This window comes from Rhamphochromis sp. 'chilingali' (assembly GCF_963969265.1).
Source record: "Rhamphochromis sp. 'chilingali' genome assembly, chromosome: 16".
NCBI lineage: Eukaryota > Metazoa > Chordata > Actinopteri > Cichliformes > Cichlidae > Rhamphochromis > Rhamphochromis sp. 'chilingali'.
The window spans coordinates 21,748,387-21,767,591 of record NC_137943.1 but is presented as its reverse complement, the minus strand read 5'-3'; the positions used below and the strand labels follow the sequence as shown (position 1 = coordinate 21,767,591).

General features: G+C 40.4%; 1 protein-coding gene across 2 annotated transcripts in view; it reads right to left on the bottom strand.

The window, feature by feature from the left end:
• b4galt2 (UDP-Gal:betaGlcNAc beta 1,4- galactosyltransferase, polypeptide 2) overlaps positions 1–19,205 on the bottom strand; it is a 239,931-nt gene that overhangs the window by 217,929 nt on the left and 2,797 nt on the right. The gene's annotated exons all lie outside the window — the stretch shown is intronic.

Here is a 19,205-nt window from a genome sequence, read left to right as displayed (position 1 = left end):
CGCACAGTTTCAGATGAATGTCTTTATCCGAACATTGAGAGCCACAACAAACCACCAATTCAAAATTTGGAGGAAAGAGCTGCTTTTTATTCTCCGCCGTTAACCACTGGTCACCTCCGATGGGAAATTTGTGGTTTGAATTTAGACTCAGTTACACCATATTCAGAAACGAAGGTTCAAAAGTAAGTGTATAGGGAATCTAAAATGTGATGATTTTCCAAACTTAGTCCCATCAGTCCAGAGCAGGGTTTAGATTTGATAAATGTCAGTTTGAGTGGTTTGAGTGTAAATGAGAGGATATCTAAATTCTTCCTTTGACTCACACGATAGTTTGTCTGTTCCTTTTAGCAGATTGTCTTCACTGTGCCATGCCGCTTCATATCTCTTTCAAACTAAGCATCCCGACAGTTATTCCAGAATGCAGTCATGCATTTTACCCGAGTGCTCTCACAGCACGAGGCCATGTGTGCAAGAGTGAGCAGTTAACACGACTTATTTTCTAACTACGTTTTGCACGTCAGTGTCAGGTGTAAGTGTAGGTTACCAAAAGTTAACAAAACTTCAAATTTTCTGTGACATGTTAACAAATGAGCATCAAAATCCATTGTTTAAAATATTTATGAAATAAAACTAAAGAGTCAATGTTGATAAAAGAAGATAAAAAAAAGCATAGCACAACACCCCATCATAAAAAAGGACTATTTAAACACACCACTGTGATTCGTTTTTTTACTAGTACAACCCGATTGTGGTGATTTTATATAATTTACCACAACATGATGTTTGTATAATCACAATAAAAACCCCTGGGTGTTCTCTTCTTCATACACATGCAACCGCTGTTGTCACTGCAACAACTTCTACCTGTTCTCTCAGTCTTCCTCACACCTCTAATTGCTTCAAGCTGTGTTCCTACCAGATGTGTTTCAGAGGTGCAGCAGTAACACACAATCCAACATGGAATTGCCTTCACTGTTAGATAACGTGGAAAAAAAAAACGATTTTAATTTGTTTTCAACGCTGAGCTACAGCGACAGTCATACTTGAGGGTACCTCAGGATGGAAATAAGTTCAAATTGCTAAAACATATGGAAGTTTCAAGAAGCATAGAAGGATGGCCAGTGAAACAGGGTAAGTAAAAGCTGTCCACCAGAGGCAGATAAAGTACTGAGCTACCCATTATTTCTTGATGTTTTGCTTTCAAGGAGAGAGACTTGCAATTTTTTGTAGTGCAAAAGTGGTAACTCTTCAGGCTTTCAAAAGGTCCTTCAAAACTGAAAACAAAATATAATAATAAATTGTTCTTCTCCACATCCTGTACTTCTGTCCATTTGCCATAACTGAGCTGAACATATCAAGTAAATTAAGAATATGAGATCGTATTGTATACACTCGTGGATCTTCCCGTCAGTGCAATCACCATTGATCATTTCTAACAGGGTTTAATGCAACAGAGAGCTTTTTCACCACTACACACATCCATAAAGACATTTACAGTTTGTACTAGAAAACCTATTGATATAATGCATGACCCACCTCCTCACCCCATCATAAATACTTTACTTTTAAACCTAGAACCAGTTCTTTACCCTAAAACAAAAACAAAGTACTGTACAGCCCAAAAGATCCTCACTCCCAATATTTAAAGGTTCACACTGGTTCTTACAAAGACAGACATACAAGCGGATACACACACGTCCAGGATTATGAGTCTCCAGCTCTTTAGCAGATGTTCTCAGACTGCACTGAGAACATCTGCTAAAGCCTCAGGCTGTATGCCTTGTTTAGTTTATTTTATATACTCATCTTAACCAACTGATGAGGCAGACAACAGATAGAGAACTGACATTTTTGTCACATGCAAAGATTTTCTTTGCCATCAAAGTGGCTATAATAATTATTTTTGTTATAATAAAACATCACTACTTATTTAGAATTCTGTATTTTCTGTAGTCATAATAGGCAAATGAAGCAGTCGCAAATCAGACACTTTCCAAATACTTCATGGTGGATAAAAATTTCATGATAACTTTCTGCATTCACATTTTCATCAATTTTGACAAGATCTCCAACACCACTGTCTGAAGGGCCCAAAGCCCAAACTCATGACCGAGCCTCCACCATGCTTTATAGATGGCTGTAGACGCTCGCTCTTGTACCTCTCTCCTGACGTCCTCTGTATATATTGATGATGATTTCAAGCAAAAATAACCCATCTGGTTTCATTATTCCATTTGATCTGTTGACTCTGATTTTCAGTCCAGTTTTTATGTAATTTGGCATTGCTTGGCCCTTACTCCTGGTTTCCCTTCCTTACGAATGACTTCCTGACAGCCACCGTTCAACTGAGACCATTTCTGATGAGGCTTTAGTGAACAGTAGATGGACCAACTTTCACTCTTCACTGTTCATCGACTGCAGATAGTTTGTTGGGACACACAATGCTAAGATGTACCAATAATTACTTTTGGTATTTTCTGCCATTTTTAAAGAAATAGGAGAAAAATTGTAACAGGCTGCTAGTAACAAAGTGCCTAAAGATACTAATTAAAATGGGCTGTTTGGTAAGATGTATGTTATGTGTAGACACAACACTGATTCATCCCTAGAGTTAGGTGCCTTTTATATGCATGAATAATTCAAAAGGTCAGTGTGAAGTGGCTTCAAATTTGAAAAAAACAAAACAAACTACAACAAAAACAAAACATTTTAAACATGATAAAAAAGTCTGGCTCCTGCAATACAAATATAAAGATGAGGGGTGTCATGGAGAGTTTTGCACAGTACTGTAAACCATCTGAAACCCAAAATATAACTGAAGAGAAACAGTTCTTCCACATCCTGTACTTCTGTCCATTTGCCGTAATTGAGCTGAATATATCAAATAAATTAAGGATATGAGATCGTATTGTATACACGCCTTGATCTTCCCGTCAGTGCAACCACCATTGATCATTTCTAACAGGGTTTAATGCAAAAAAGAATAAGACTTTCTTTTCCCAGCAGTGAGCTTTTTCACCACTACACACATCCATAAACACATTTACAGTTTCTACTAGAAAACCAATTGATATAATGCATGACCCACCTTCTCACCCCATCATAAATACTTTACTTTTAAACCTAAAACTAAGTATTAACCTTAAAATACACACTCCCAATATTTGCAGTTCACACTGGTCCTCACAAAGACATTCACACGCAGACATATAAGTACATACACACTCGCTCCCAGCATCATGAGTCTCCAGCTCTTTAGCAGATGTTCTCAGCGCAGCCCTCAGGCTGTATGCCTTGTTTAGTTTAGTTTATATACTCATCTTAACCAACTGATGAGGCAGACAACAGATAGAGGACTCTCACTGTTGCCTCATAAAAACATTTTCTTTGTTATTAAAGAGGTTTTTGTTATTTTTTTAATTATCTGTTCAATTCAGTCTTATTTATATAGCGCCAAGTCATAGCAACAATCCAAACTGGGAGCTGGTTGGACAGAAGAGGGGCCTGGAAGCTGACGGCTCTGCCTCCCATCCTACTTTTAAACAATCTACGAATCACTAATAATCCTGTAGTTTGAGAGATAAGTGCTCTATTGCAGTGATACAGTACTCTGAGGGCTTTAGCATAAGATGGGGACTTATTATTCAAGGTCTTGTATTTGATGAGAAGGATTTTAAATTTGATTCTGGATTTAACGCGGAGCCAATGAAGAGAAGCCAATATAGAAGACATATGCTCTCTTTCTCTAGTCCCTGCCTGTAATCTTGCACTAGAATTTTAGATCAACTATAAACTTTTCAGGACGTTTTTAGGACATCCTGATATTAACAAATTACAATAGTCCAGCCTAGAAGTAAGAAATGCATGAACGAGTTTTTCTGCAGAACAGGACGCTTCTAATTTTAGAGATACTGTGCAAATGGAAAAAAGCAGTCCTACATATTTGTTTAATATGCATATTGAAAGACTGGTCCAAAACAACTGCAAGATTCCTCACTGTGTTACTGGAGGCCTAGGTAATGCCATCTAGAGCGAGCATCTGGTTACATAACACATTTCTAAGATTTTGAGGGCCGAGTACAATAACCTCCGTTTCATCTGAATTTAGAAGGAGAAAATTAGAGGTCATGTCTGTGAGACAGCCCTACACTTTAAATAACTGATGTGTGTTATCTGGACAGATAAAGTTTGGTATCATCTGCATAGCAGTGAAATTGTATGCTATGTCTTCTAATGACACTGGCTAAGGGAGGCGTGTACAATATCCACAGAAGTGGTACTAACACAGAACCCTGTGGAACTCCATAACTATCCTTAGTGTGTAAAGAGGACTCTCCATTTACATGAACAAAGAACATTGGAGATTGGCCTTTAATTAGCTAACACAGCTGGGGCAAGTGATGGCTTATTAAGTAACGATTTAACTACTTTCAGCTTGAAGGCCTCATCGGTACATGGCTGATTTTAAAAATTTATTTGTGAAGATATTCATAAAGTCATGAATCAAATGAAAACCAAGCCAGGAAAAAGCAACTTCCTGCTTAGAACCAGGAGATTTGGGCGTTGTTTTTCACAGACACCAATACAGTATATCAGGTTACTTGATACTCATAGGACAAGGCTAGGTTTTTGCACTGTTTTTAGACCGAAGTTGTAAACTTAGTTAACTGATCTCGAATCTTAACATCCGGCATTTCCTCTAATAACAACTTTAAAGTCATCGTTTTCCAGGCCATAACTTCACTGTTCTGGTTTTCCCCACTGCACCCACACTTCTCACATTTTCAACTGCAGAAGCCTGCTTTTTTAAGTGTTTTTAATAAAACCACTGTGGACTACCTGCTTATCACAAAAGCTAGCAAACTGGCAAACATTATTAACTAATGCCCAAGGTGTTTTACTGAGCTAGGCAGAGCACAAAAAGAGCTAGAGCTCATTCATCAGATTACCTGAAAATGCTCCAGAAAGTGGGTGAATAAGAAACCATTTACTAACAAATTCACCATGTCATCCAAAATATGTAATTATTGACCTCACAGTTTGCTTCTGCTGCCCCCAAGTGGTCATAAAAACGCGGGGCTGTTATATTTCTTCATATATTGACTACGACTCAAAACAAAGATGCTCAAAGGTAAATAAGCGTAAGTTTAAGTGTGACGTTTGAGTGTGAAGGCAGGATGAAGGCTGGATGAAGATCACAGTCTGAGCATCTCTATCTCTTTTCCTCTTCCACCCTCCATCGCTTCTGCCTCTTGAGCCTCCAGCCTCTTGAGTTTTAACCTACAAGTCAGCCCTCTCAGTCTTATCAAAAATTAATTAGCCATGCTGCACTTGATAGTATAGAGCTTCAGAGGTCTCTCATGGCACCAACACATCTTGCTGTAGGCAAGTTCATCTCCCACAAACTAACCAGCACACACTGAGACAGACAGAAGTTATCTATGGCTTGGCACAAGCAGCCTGTAGAGTGTGAGTCTCATGTATTAGGAAAAGAAGCTAAATCTTTCATTCACACCACACAAAAAGAGGTCACTTAGAGGTGCATATCTTTTTTTTTTTTTTTTTTTCTTTCTAAATGACATCAGAAACAGCAGTATGCGACATTACGTGATGGCAGAGCTTCAGTTCATCCTTTGTCATTTTTTTTTTTTTTTTTTTTTTTTAATAAATAGGACAGGGGGGATGAATGAGAGAAAGAGGGGGAGAGAAAGAAAGAAAACCAAAGGGGAGAAGAGACGGTGAGAAGGGGGGGGGAAGAGAGAGAAAAAAAAAAAAGAACTCCTGGGTCACCTGTATGGAGAAAAAAACAAACAAACAAAAAAAACAAACAGAGGAGACAGCAAACAACAAAGAGTAACATAATAATAGAGAAAACAAAGCACCATCACAATAAACTAGCTAGTCATAGATATCAATATTTACTAAATAATAAACGATATTGTGCAGCACGCAAGATAGACAGCGCACAGTGTGCTTTGAGGCAGCAGCCAAGAAAGCTTTAGTCCGCGTCTGTGAATACCCATGTGTGCATACCTGTGTGGATCAGCATGCTTGCATTCCAAAGGTTTCTCCATGTAATGATCTGCTAGGGAGTGTGGGGGGGCCACAGCCCCGTCCTCCAGGGTGTGAAGCGGGTATGGAGGAGATCAAAACTCCAGACATCCAGAGGCCCCCAGAACACAAGAGACCATGGAAGACCAACAGAGGGGCAGCCGCGCCACTGTTCCAGTAAGAGCTGAGGAGAGTCCCAGATGAGGGCTCGCCCAGCAGCCGCGGAGCAGAAGTCAGGGGGAGTTGCAGTGACGCGCCCGTGAGCTCCGCCGGCCCCCAGCTGCGCCTGAGTGACCGAGCCCTAGGCCGAGAGGCCGGGGGCACCCCACCTCCAAAGGGGCCCGAGCGAGCCCCAGGCCCCAGGCCCCAGGCCCCGACAAGCGGCCGCCAAGGAGTGAGCCGGTGTGTACCCGGACGCCCACCCCCAGACACAAAGAACCACCAACACACCGACACCTGAGGGAGTCCGCCACCGGCAGGGGAAGTGGTGGTGGGTGGAGATAGGCCTCCAAACCTTGGAGGGCCTGAGGTGTCCCCAGAGAGGTGGCGTCTGATACCCAACCTGACATATAGACACAGACATACAGGCACACACAGACACAAACATCCATTCCCACCCTCATGCTCTCATGTGCACTCACTCCACACTCAACCAACGTGGAGACAGACATAAAGAGACGCTGTACACACAATCACACTCCCCAAGCGTACTCTACAAACCGGGTCTAGGTACCCTTGCCCCTGGAAGGGGGAATTGCACCCAGACCCAGGTGGTGTTACCCTTTTCCCTGCGGTGGGGAGAGGCAGACCACCCCGACTCCGCAGCAGCAGGGAGGCCCCACACCCCAGACCGCAGTCGGACGGCCAACTCCTCCTCCTAGCCCCCCCGCTCCAGCAGGTCGCAGAGAATGGGGGTGAGAGAAGACTCCAAACCTCCCTCCACCCGCTCATTGTAGTGTTGATGCATATGTGTTCTAAGGTGCAATTAAAACCCAGGAGGGCATGGAGCTACCTGCCAAGGAGCAGCAGGTAAGCGCATAGTCCCTCCTGCTAGCCCTCAATGACTAAGTGTATTTAAAATTGAGAGGTGGGCAACGACGTCAGGGGAGAGGTATACACCCTGATGGTAATTTGGACTCCGTGATTGTGCCCACCCCCAAGATCCTATATGTATGTGTAATGAGAGTGTGAATAATGTGAATGTCTAAGTTGTGGGATAAAATTGAGGCAGAGGCAGCCAGAAGGGGACAGGGGGGTAGCCTCTTCTGCACCCTGGTGACATACCCCCACTCCAAGGCCCTGCATGTGTGGGTGGTTGTGGAGGAGCGGGAAGAGGGAGGCAGCTGGAGATGGGGAGGGAAGGAAGGGAGGGGCAGGTAACCCCTCCCTGGGGCCAGCTCCCCCGCTGACCCCAGTAGGCACTCCCACCCTTCGCGACCCGCCAGGGAAGAGGGGCCCAGGCCCATCAGACCGGGGCCCAGTGCAGTAGCGCCCTCCGGCTCCACAAAGCCCTGGACAGTCCACCCAACCCCACCACAGAGAAAACTGCACCCACCCCACCATCCACACATCTTCCAGACTACATAAGACGGTAAACGCCCAGGCTGAGATCTTCCTCCACCTCTCCTGTATCTCCCCCTCCTGCAGAGAGTTCCTGAAGAGAAGAAAGCTCCTGCAAGATGTGACCATCCCCCCCACCAGTTGAAGAGCCCCCCAGGCGGCTCGACGCACCGGCGGCACCCTGCTCCAGGGCCGGGCATATCTGACAAAATTACAGATTTGGAATCCAGTCAGAGGTATTGCACCACATCTAAAGTCAACCAAAAAGGCTTTTTCAAACCTATAAATCAATTTTCAAAGAAAACCACAGAGTATCTGTGTCTTTGCTGAAAATTTGATCCCCATGATGAAATCTGAAACCAGTGAATGATATAATAAAAACGGAGAGAGAGGGGGGAAGGGGAGATGGTGGAAATAGAGCGACAGAGAACACACTGTCATTGTGAAGGATCTAGGTCACGTCCCTAAGAAGCAGGGTATGATGGCAACAATACAACATACTGCACAGGAGTTAAGAAAATAGCTTGCCGCAATATTTTAACATAGTCTGATCATGAAATACGCGCACAACAATAACCCCCAAAAAACTGAACTTAAGGTAAAATATTTCAGAGATCTAAAGACCTGACTTCCACTTTCTTCCTTTATCATTAAGGGAAGTCAAAGAAAAACAACTTAAGTCTCACTGATTGAGTTTACATGTACAAATGTATCCTGTTTCCAGTGGTACAGCCATTTCTCTTTGATGGCATTATATTATTTGGAATACTCACAAAGTGTAGGATCTCCTACAAACACCTTGTCCATATGGATGTATGGCTATTTTATAAATTGATTCATGTAGTTAGTACTTAAACATTCTTGACTTCAAGAAACACAAAACCCCATAATCCCCTGTAACACTAACATGTTTTACATTCTTTTTTGTAAGGATTAACACACAAATCGTAATAGTCTGTAAGCTTTAGAGATCCTGTCAGGAATATTTTAATTTATTTATTATTTCACTTATTCTGAGCCTGGCGAGCTGTTTCCACCTTTGTGCTAACCAACCTTTTAAAATAAAGTCATACTTTATGTTTTCCAGATGTGGTAAATTACTTTGTTGCAGCAGTTTAAAAAAAAAAAAAACACTGGCTGTACACCTGCATATTTAAAATGCAAATACTGTATTAAGATTATGGCAGACTAATGTGCTCATAAAAATACATACTCAGATATAAGATTGTGAGAATAATAGAATTTCAAAGTCAATACCAATACCCAGAGAAGTACCTGAAACCTGATTTTAAATATCATAATAAAAATGAACAAAAAATCTGATCTTTTTAAAATAAAGATAGGAAAATACCAAAATAACATTAAGAGCAACACCAATGTTACATTGTGTGATGATCACACAGTAACTATAAAGTATATGTGACATATTTTAAGATGCTGTTCGAAAGTGCAAAAAAACAAAACAAAAGAAGAGAAGAGAAGAGGGTTTTGGGGGATTTTTGTTTTAATTTTTTAAATTTTGTATTTCAATGCTGGTTGTTAAGGTAGGCTGCTGCTGTTTCTAGTTCTAGTAGCTGACAGAACCATAATCCAGCCTCAATCTGGGACCTTATGAGAAACTTTCTTCAAAACAAATAATTGTATCCTTCTGTTAAATGAGACTAACCCCCACATTGTTGTTTTATCATTAACATTAGCCACTATCTTAATAACAACATGGTATCAAAACATTATGCTGCGTCTTAAGGATTAGTATCAAGTTTGAAATTCTATTATGGTGACAACCCGACTGCAGACATGAGACAACTAAAACGAGGAGTGGTACCGTTCAACTTCTCACTTCAGTTCAGCCTTTTTGTGTATGGTTCTTGCTTATGTAATTCTGTCCATTTCAAACCCTCTCAAGCTGATTTTTGAGCATCGTTAGTGAAAAAACCGACATGTGCACACGTTAAAGGTCACTTTCAGTTTTATCAAAGGATCAAGTAGCCAGTCAAACCCAGTTTGTCTGAGAGCACGTAAGCTCAGTGACTGAGCTTCAACCTCACTGTCACGATGGGAAAGGACAAAGCATCATGGGTGAATCAGCCACTCCACGTCAACACAGCAATGACCTTTCGGTGTTCATCAGCAAAGTTCATTCAGTTTAAGTTCACAGAGTTCATCTCACATACTGCGTCCCTCATGAGTGACATAACAAAAAGAAAACAATCTAAAGGTAGGCGAATCTAAAGTGAATCATAAGTGGAAAAATACATCCACAATCAGCGCGTCATTAACTTCTTCATCAACATAGTAACATTACTCCTGAAAAAAACACAAACAAATGACCAAAATAATGATAATAATACACTTTTCTTATACTTTTTGTTAATTTTCTAAAAAAACAAGAGGTGAAATTACAATGTTATTACACATCAGGCATCATCTTTTCTATTCTCAGGAAGCCTGTTATTTGACATGTAGCAGATTAAATAGTCAAAGATGTAACTACAGGAAAATCATAATCATCAATTCACAAGTATACTGCTAACCCTGAAGTAAAGTGCTGCAACTACTCAGCCGTTAATTAAATCAAGTCATTCACAAAATGAAAACACTGTGTCTGTATGTTTATGATCTTTTCATTGAAACTGTGTTTTTAATAGAAAATAAAAGGTAAAGAGAATATTTCTCTGCCTGCAGCAGAACAATGTCACATGAGAACTCTACAGTTGACCCACCTTATGGTTGTGATAACTCCAGGCTCAAATGTGACTTACATTATTAATGCACAAGCTGTCATACAATCACGAAGTTCTCCTGCCTGAAGGTAGGACTGACAATAGTGTCTAGCCTGAGCTAGGTTTATAAAGACAGTTCTTCATGACTTATACAGTGTTGTGTGTCACTTTGACAGATGTTTATTGTTGCAAATATGTAGGCCTCTATTTTTACCTGCGATTACGACACACACTACGAAATGCGAGGAGTGAAGTTTTAGAGCTTCGAGAGAGTGACCGAGATTAAGGGTCGGCAATCTACTGGGTGTTTTTCTATCCAGGTATACTTTCAATACATTGTGTTTGGGATCTGATGGTACTTTGCTGTCTTTGTAATTCCAATAATTTCGACATGTCCCTAACACCACAGGCTGAAATACAGCCTTAAATCAAACAGAGGCTCCACCATGTTTTACTGTAGATCCTCACAGTTGTCACTCTCTCCATATATATTGATAATGATTGGACCAAATATTTCTAATTTTTAAATTTATCACTCAATCAGACATGTTGCCTTGATTTTCAATTCAGTTCTTGCGTAATTTGGCATAACTCAGCCTATTGTCCCCATTTCCCTTCCTTAACAATGGCTTCTTGACAGCCACCCTTCCACTGATGAGACTTCAGTGAGCAGTAGTTGGATCAACTGAAGGGTCAGATGCATCTCTCAGGTCCTGCATCAGGTCTTTGTTGGATTCTTTTTTTCCATTTCTTACAGACAAGACTTTCAAAAACTGTTCACCTGCTGTACATAATAGATAGCCTTTTAGTCTCAGCACTTCTTCTTTTGTCTTCCACTTGTCTAGTTTCCTCAGATTTTTTAACGACACACTGCACACAAAGCTAAAATATGCCGTGCGTTTGGCTAATACATCGTTGGGTATCATCTTGTTGGTCTAAAAACCCTTTTGCATTCCTGTCAGACTGTATCATCTTCCTCGACTCAAGAATAGTGTAAAATACAGTGTATGTGTGTAATGTATATAATGTATGTATATAATGTAAAAATGGTTCTTTGCTAAGTTTTCTGTTGTGTATAGACACAACACTTAAAAAACCTTGATAGACCTTCAGAAAGGAACAAAAAACAAAACAAAACAAGAAAGCTTGCTCCTTGGTAGCAAAATATAAAGAAATGAGGAGTGTCTCAAGACTTCTGAACTATATCAGCTGTCTCATTATCTACCCTCTAGTATCAACTATCTCTAAAACTTTACCAGTCTTTCTTTAGCCACTCGCACTATACAAAGCAATAACAATCCCCTCCAGACCAACATCTTTTTATTACCTATGTAATAAAAATATAAAAAGAAAAAATATTTAGTTTGTGAAAGTTGTGAAGCACACCTATAACTGTAAACAACATCAGCTTTTAATCTTGTGTTATGGCTTTTTTTTTAATAACCTCCCCTGTGCCTAGTCTACAGACTGAGTGAAATCCAGTGGGAGGCTGCAGTAGGCCACTCAACTCCAAAATAAACACAGAAGGCACAAAAGTATTGGCCTTATCTTTGGCATACAGTATCCAGCTCTCCATAATACAACTACACTAGTGGCTGTGTAAGGCTGCAGAAGCTGTCACGCTGTGAGCTAAATGACAACATCAGCTTGCTAATGTGCTCACAGTGGCGATCTTAATAGGTTAAATAAAAGTTCACCATGTTCACCATCTTAATTTAGCAGGTTTTCACACAGCTGAAGCTGAGAGGAAAGCCAGAAATTTACAGCTAAATTTACAATCAATATGAAACACTAAGAGGTGCTGAATAAAAAATAAATAATTGGGATAGTGACAATAAATGCAAATCATCCTAAGAAGATGACTGCACTGTCTTTACCTAATTTAATCGCAATCCACTTAAGAAAATAGGAGGATATTTCCACCCAGGCTGTGTTTCACTCTCGCCCGTGCACTATTGAGTTTTTCCTCAGTTGTTTGGGCCACGCATTATGTTTTATGGTAGGTGGTAGGCATTACCTTAATCTCACCTGCCACCCAACATCAACCAGGGAGGTACCAAGAGCAAGGCCACATCTTTGGCTAAACGTTAAGCATCCATTAATTAAATTTAATCCTAAGGCTGTGCACTTCTCAAATCCTTGCCTCATATATTATTTATTTTTTTCTAATGGTGGAACAAAAATTACATTTAGCCTGGTGGCAAAGGTTAAAGTGGTTAGCACTGTCGCCTCACAGGAATAGCGATAGTAGAGTTCACCAGCAACGGGAGAACCGCAAAATAAACTTTAAAGACAAAAAAATAGAGTATGGAAAACACAGACAGTGATTGCAGTGGGTACTTTTCATTGTTTTTGACACTCAGTTTTACTTCTGCACTTTGTACGTTCTAACTTTGCTTTTCTCAGCTGGTGGCTGACAGATCAACAACAACACGAGTAAGAGTGGCCCAAAGACCGGCTGTACCACATACACTGCCTCCATCTGACAACAGAGCTCCCTGCAGGCAGACAGGCTGTCCCTGGAGGACCCGTCCAGGTGTATCCTGGCTTTTCTCCTAGGAGAGATGTAATAAAGTCCATAAATGGAGGGATGGATATCTACCCTGCTAAGTTTCACCTCAATAAATAAATAAATAAAGCTATTGACAGAACCTCTAAGTAAAGTGATGCTAAAGCATCCTTGCTGCCTAATGTAGAATTAGCAATTTGAGATTATGGAATAGAGAACGATGGATCAGTATCAGCTATTTTAATATTGTGACAATGAGATTTTTAGTTTTACTTGGAGCGGAAAATAAATTGCGGCTACAACAAAAACAAAACAGAACAAACAGATCCGGTAAATATATATTAAAAAAAAGAGAGAACAAGATGAAAGAAGCTGAGTGGGACGAGGTCGAACAGAGGGGAATAAAAGCCGACCAAATCAGAACAAAACTCTAGTGTTCTCTTGTCTAAAACTTCCTCTTCTCACCTCTGCCCATGCGGATATTAAATTGCCTCTCAGCTGTCTCTGATCTCAAGGAGGCTGAACTGTTTAAAAGTCTGATATCACATTGCCTCTCTGCTCCTCTTCCTGCTGTCTCCCATCGAAGAACAAGCGCGCCGCTTTGTTTTAAAGGTCCACTCCTGCTCATATATTCGTAAATTTGTTTTTCCAGATGAAATTGACAAGCAACAGAGGAATCAATGAGATATCACAGTGGGAAAAAGTATTTGATGCTGCTTTTCACTGTTTCTCAGCAGGCAGGGCTGCACCCGCATTATGCAAATACAACAAAGCCCCGTCTGTAGTTACAATGCATGGACAACATTGGAAACATCATCATCTCCCTCTCTTTCTCTCCCTCTCTCTCCCTCTCCATCCTCTTTCTCTGTCTTCTTCCCCCCCTCACTGTCTGATCCAGCTGCTCATTTGGCAACAGAGCAAAGAAATAAATGAAGTGCTTCAGCGGAAGGAAAGCTTCACTGTGAGAGGGATTGTGGGCAGAAGGAGTGAGATGAGGATTTGGTGAGGGGGGGGGGGGGGGGGGGGGGGTTTAAAGACAGTTTACTTAAATGAGTGTCTTTTTGGCTTAAAACATCAGTGGGACTTTTGGCTTAAGGCCACCACTTTCCAATCAACCTGTGTCCTTGGGTGTTTGGATTTTGTAAACAATTTGAAAAGCGGTGTTTATTCTTTTTAAGTGCAAAAGAAAACAACATGTACAAACAACAGAGTCTGTAGTCACACTGAACAGAAGGAAAGGATAAACCTAAGAAACTAAATGAAAGGAGATCTGTTGTTAGTTACTGCATAACACAGTCGTTCTTCAAACACTATAGGGTATCGTTACAGACAGTCGGTGGCCACTTTGTAAGAAACACCTGCTCATCAGCTTGTTCATGTAAATCTCTAATCAGCCGATCACATGGCAGCAACTCAATGCATTAGGTATGTAGACATTGTGAAGACGACTTGCTTAAGTTCAAACTGAGTATCAGAATGGGAAACAAAGGTGATTTAAGTGATTTTGAATGCGGCATGGTTGTAAGTGCCAGATGGGCTGGTCTGAGCTGGTCTGATCTACTGGGATTGTCCCACAGAGCCATATCCAGAGTTTACAGAGAATAATCCGGAAAAGAGAAAATATCCAGGTAACAGCAGTTCTCTGGGTGAAAATGCCGGGTTGACACTGAATGGACAGACTCCTTTGAGCTGACGGAAAGGCAACAGTAACATAAATAACCATATTTTATGACCAAGGTATGGAGAGCAAGTAAAAATGCCCATTGGGGTCTACATTGGGCATTTGTGAGTAAGCTGTTGGGCTGTGTGGGCGGGGGAGATAGAGCAGGTCCTCTACCAATTGGAAGGTTGGCAGTTTTATCCCTAGCTGTTCCAGTCTGCATGCCAAAGTATCCCTGGGCAAGATACTGAACCCTGAGTTGCTCTTAATGTGTTCACTGGAGTTTCAATGGTAGACAGAAAGCACGATACTGCTTGTGTGAGTGGGTGAATGACACATGTTGTATAAAGTACTTTGAGTGTTCATGTAGAGTATAAAAGTTCTATATAAGAATCTTTCCTTTTACCCTTTTACCTACATGGAGTTCCTTTGGGCAAACCCAATATGGACTTGCCCATATAGGCTACCCCAGTGTCCAGAGCAGTTTTGTCTTTCTGGGCCCCCAAGAGAGGATTCTGTGGGCTGCTCGCTGTGGGCCACATGGCATGTGTGCTGGGGAAAAGCATCTTTGAACACACAACACATTGTACCTTGAAGCAGATTGGCTACAGCAGAAAAGACCACACCATGCCAGTCCTGCCAGTTAACAACAGGAAACTGAGACTGTAATTCCCACTGGCTCATCAAAATTGAACAACAGAAGAGTGAAAATGTTGCCAGGTTGAGTCTCAATCTCTGCTGCAACATTTGGATGGCGACAACATGAAAGCACAGGTCAATCCTTCCTTGCATCAACAAATCGGGATGATTGTGGTGGCACAGTGGTGAGGGGGGATTTTCTTGCTACACTTTGAGCTTTTGGGTAATGACTGGTTTGGAGTCCCATAACTAGTGACCATAAGTGGAAGAATATCAGGAGAACAGCTAAAAAAAGACATGGAATCATAACATTTGCTCTTTTGGCTCTGTTTGACTTTTTTCTACTTTTAGTCTGCTGTTCTTTGTAAGTATTTAGTTTCTTTTTTCTAAAATGGCTCACCTGTCTCCATGTCAGTCATTACTATATCCGACACATATACAGCACACTATTTCAAACACACAAACAACCAGCAACGCAGAAAGTTATACAGGAAAGAGAAGAGACAATCTAGCATCTCTGCAAAATTACAATTAAATTAAGTTCTATTTTAAAATCAAGGCAGCAGAAGGAAGAAGCACCATTGTCTTCTTCTTTTTTTTCTCGTTTTGAAATGATGCATGCTCCCCATACATGCATTCATTACGGAGATCTGAGGTAAGAGGCCAACTCTCCAGTCATACTTGTCTGTGTAACAAGAAACTATACCCAAGCAAATGAAATTAAACACAAATCTGATAACAATTTTAAAATCAATACAATAATGGGAAGCCAAACTGAACTAAAAGCACTCTCACCATAGTTAATCTCCAGAGACCATAATCCATCAGGACAACCAGACACCTAGTCCTCAAAAATAAAACTTTTATATGTCATACAGTCAAATGCAAAGTGCAAGTACAAAACTGAACAGTGCAGTCTTACACAATTTCAACTTTTTCTCTTATCATCTTTACAACACCAAAACAACAGACTATTCAACCAGAGTGCATGCATCATACAGTATGCTTTCTGTCATGCATGGCATCTGAACTTCTTTAGGTTTTTTGAAGATCACCTCTCATCCGAGAAGCTTCTTTACTTCTAAAACCAAAAAGTAAAGAGTCAAAGAGTCCAGAACTATGTCTCCATAGTTGGACAGTTCCACACATACACCTTTATTATCTTTGCACGGACAAAACTCCAAGAAAACCCCTAGCAAACCAAAATGTATCACTAAAAACAACGTAAGAACATTCACTTTGCATATTAGCCAGATGAGGAACAAAAGTAAGTACAGGAAGACGGAATTTTAGAATACTCTGCAGAATAGAAAAGGTATTGCAAACATATGGATTTATCTGGGATATACTTTAGGGAAAACTGTACGCAGCAGGCTAGTTGCTGCGCCTACTAGTTGGGTCGGATTTGAGATTATATTCTCACTGTAAAAGAACCGCTTTATTGGGAACAGGACCAAGACCACCTCTTCCAAAGGGTCTCGATGCAGTTGTTTTGGTCCACACCCAAATCTGATTAGCATGTTCATATCTGTCCAAATAAATCACATCAAGGGTAAAAACAAACAGGAGTTTGATTTAAATGGAATCAACAGCGCGGGTAGTGCATCTCAGCACAGTGAAACTGGTTGTGATAGAAGAGAAAGAGACAGTTTTAGCCGGAAATAATACTTCGGAAGATCATTTAGAAAAATACTTGAATAAATATTCAAAATCATCAAAAATATAAATATATATTTGAGAGTTATTTGGGTTTTGTTTAATCTGCACAAACGTTTCTTTGCTAATCTCTAATTGCAGTATTATTTTTTGTTCCAGAGCATTTTTGTAAGGTTGCCGAGCAACCAGCCAAGCACCTCCCTAAAAGGTCAAAGTGTTCACTGAAACAGCAGCACAGACAGTGCTGCTGTTTCATGGTTAAGCGGAGCAATTTGTGCCGTATATTAAATGACAAGAAATGCAAGAAACTCTGCAAAAAAAAAATATGGTCAGCGATCATATCTGAGACTGAGGACACTGTGATTTAATGATATTAACACCCTCTCAGTCCACAGGGACACTTGTGCAAACAGTGCTGTCCTCACAGGCTGAATATAACAGAAGATAATACTTAATAATAAATTAAAGATGATAACTTAACCTTTACTTTACTCCCTAAAGAAAAAATGATAAAAAAAAATAGACCACAAACGACACCACACACACACACTCTGAATTCCCCCCTTCGGCAACTCAGGAATGGCCTGATTAGTTCCCATGACAACAAATCCCAACATGAAAGGGCGATCGGAAAAATGAATCAGTAGCAGTCGCTGTTAAGGTCGCCAGAATCGGAAAGGTGAAGATAACGAGTGAACCAGAGGTTACCAATGTGAAACAAGCTGCCCGCTCTTCACTGCTTCATTCTGTAGAGTTTCTGTAAGGGACAGTAAGGATTAAGTTTATCTGTGGCAGCGTAACCTGCTTGTTGTCCATTCCTGGAAACAGACGCAAATTCCTTTACGCAGGACGGGACATTAAAAAATAAAAAAAAATAGAAAAACTTGGAGTGTTTACGCAAGGCTGATCCAAACACTGTAACAGTGATGCAACGTGCCGCAGCCAGCGAGGCTAACAAGAGGCTCTTGACTGAAAAGAAAAATGCCTTTTATATATAAAATATACATAAGAAATCAAGCAAGAGTCTGAAAGTAAATGTTACTCTGGACTCAGGAAACAGATACACAAGAAAATCCGATCACCTGTCGACACCATGTCACCTGTTTAGGTTGAACAGATTCGGACGAAATCTGGGACCTGGCAATTTAAACAATCGCAAATGTATCTTTTTAATCTTCCCGTTAATAGTTTTTACACCTGTAAAAAAAACTCTAAAGAGGTAGTAAAACCATAAAAAAGGTTTTAGAAAGTATAAACTATCAAGCAAATGCTAGGACTTAATTCCATTTTGCCTATTCAGCTGACTTATTCAGCCACTAATGATGAATAACTGGTGCTGACAAAAGTGGGGATGTCTGAGCATCACACACTTCATTTCCTGCGCTGAGGTGAATTTTATGCATCAATTTGCAACTTTTTCTGCATCAGTTTATCAAAGAAAAGTCTATTTACATAAAAAGGAAAACACAAAAATCAAGCAGCAGGTAACAGCTCACCATACAGTGGAATGATGCTCTCAGGCAGGGATGCTTGCAAATAATTGTTATTGCTTATTTTCTTACTTAATATAGTTTCTGCTGATTCAACACACATACAAGTACGATTTAGTCCTCCCCCCTCTTTTGTGTGTGCCTGGATAAAGAAATCAAAAGGGTTGATTTTTCTAGATATTAGGATATTTGTTTGTCAGCTGTTTGAGAAAGTAATCTACTTATTATTATGTGTACATTACCTATGTTTGTGACAAATAAATTAATTCACTTTAACTTATCAACCTGGTAAAACAGTGGCTCAAAATGTTCTTGTTTTTTAGGCGTTTCAAGAAAAAAAAACAACCTCATGTTGAACCTGATCGCTTTGTTCTTTCTGACGCACCATTGGACAGGAAATGCTATCCCATTGCTGATTAAGGTAGGTGTGTGTGTGTGTGTGTGTGTGTGTGTGTGTGTGTGTGTGTGTGTGCAGTAGAGATGCCTGCTACCAAAAAAATAACCAGTTGTATGAATGCATACTTCATATTCATATTGTAGTAGTAAAAAGAAGCTGACCCTCTTGATTAATCTCTGACATTTGCTAAATAACTACTCTGCTGTTTACATCTTCATATCCTGAGGGTGGAGACATAGAAAACCCTGTCCGGTGTAATTAAACGTCCCTGTGCCACAGTCCCCTCTCTGCCATCAGATAAGCCTTGAGTGAAGTCACAGGCTCACTCCGAGGGTCAAAAGATGCTTTCACAAAACAATGAGAAACTACTGCTCAAAGGGATAATTCTACTCTACAGGGAGTGCAGAATTATTAGGCAAGTTGTATTTTTGAGGAATAATTTTATTATTGAACAACCATGTTCTCAATGAACCCAAAAATCTCATTAATATCAAAGCTGAATGTTTGTGGAAGTAGTTTT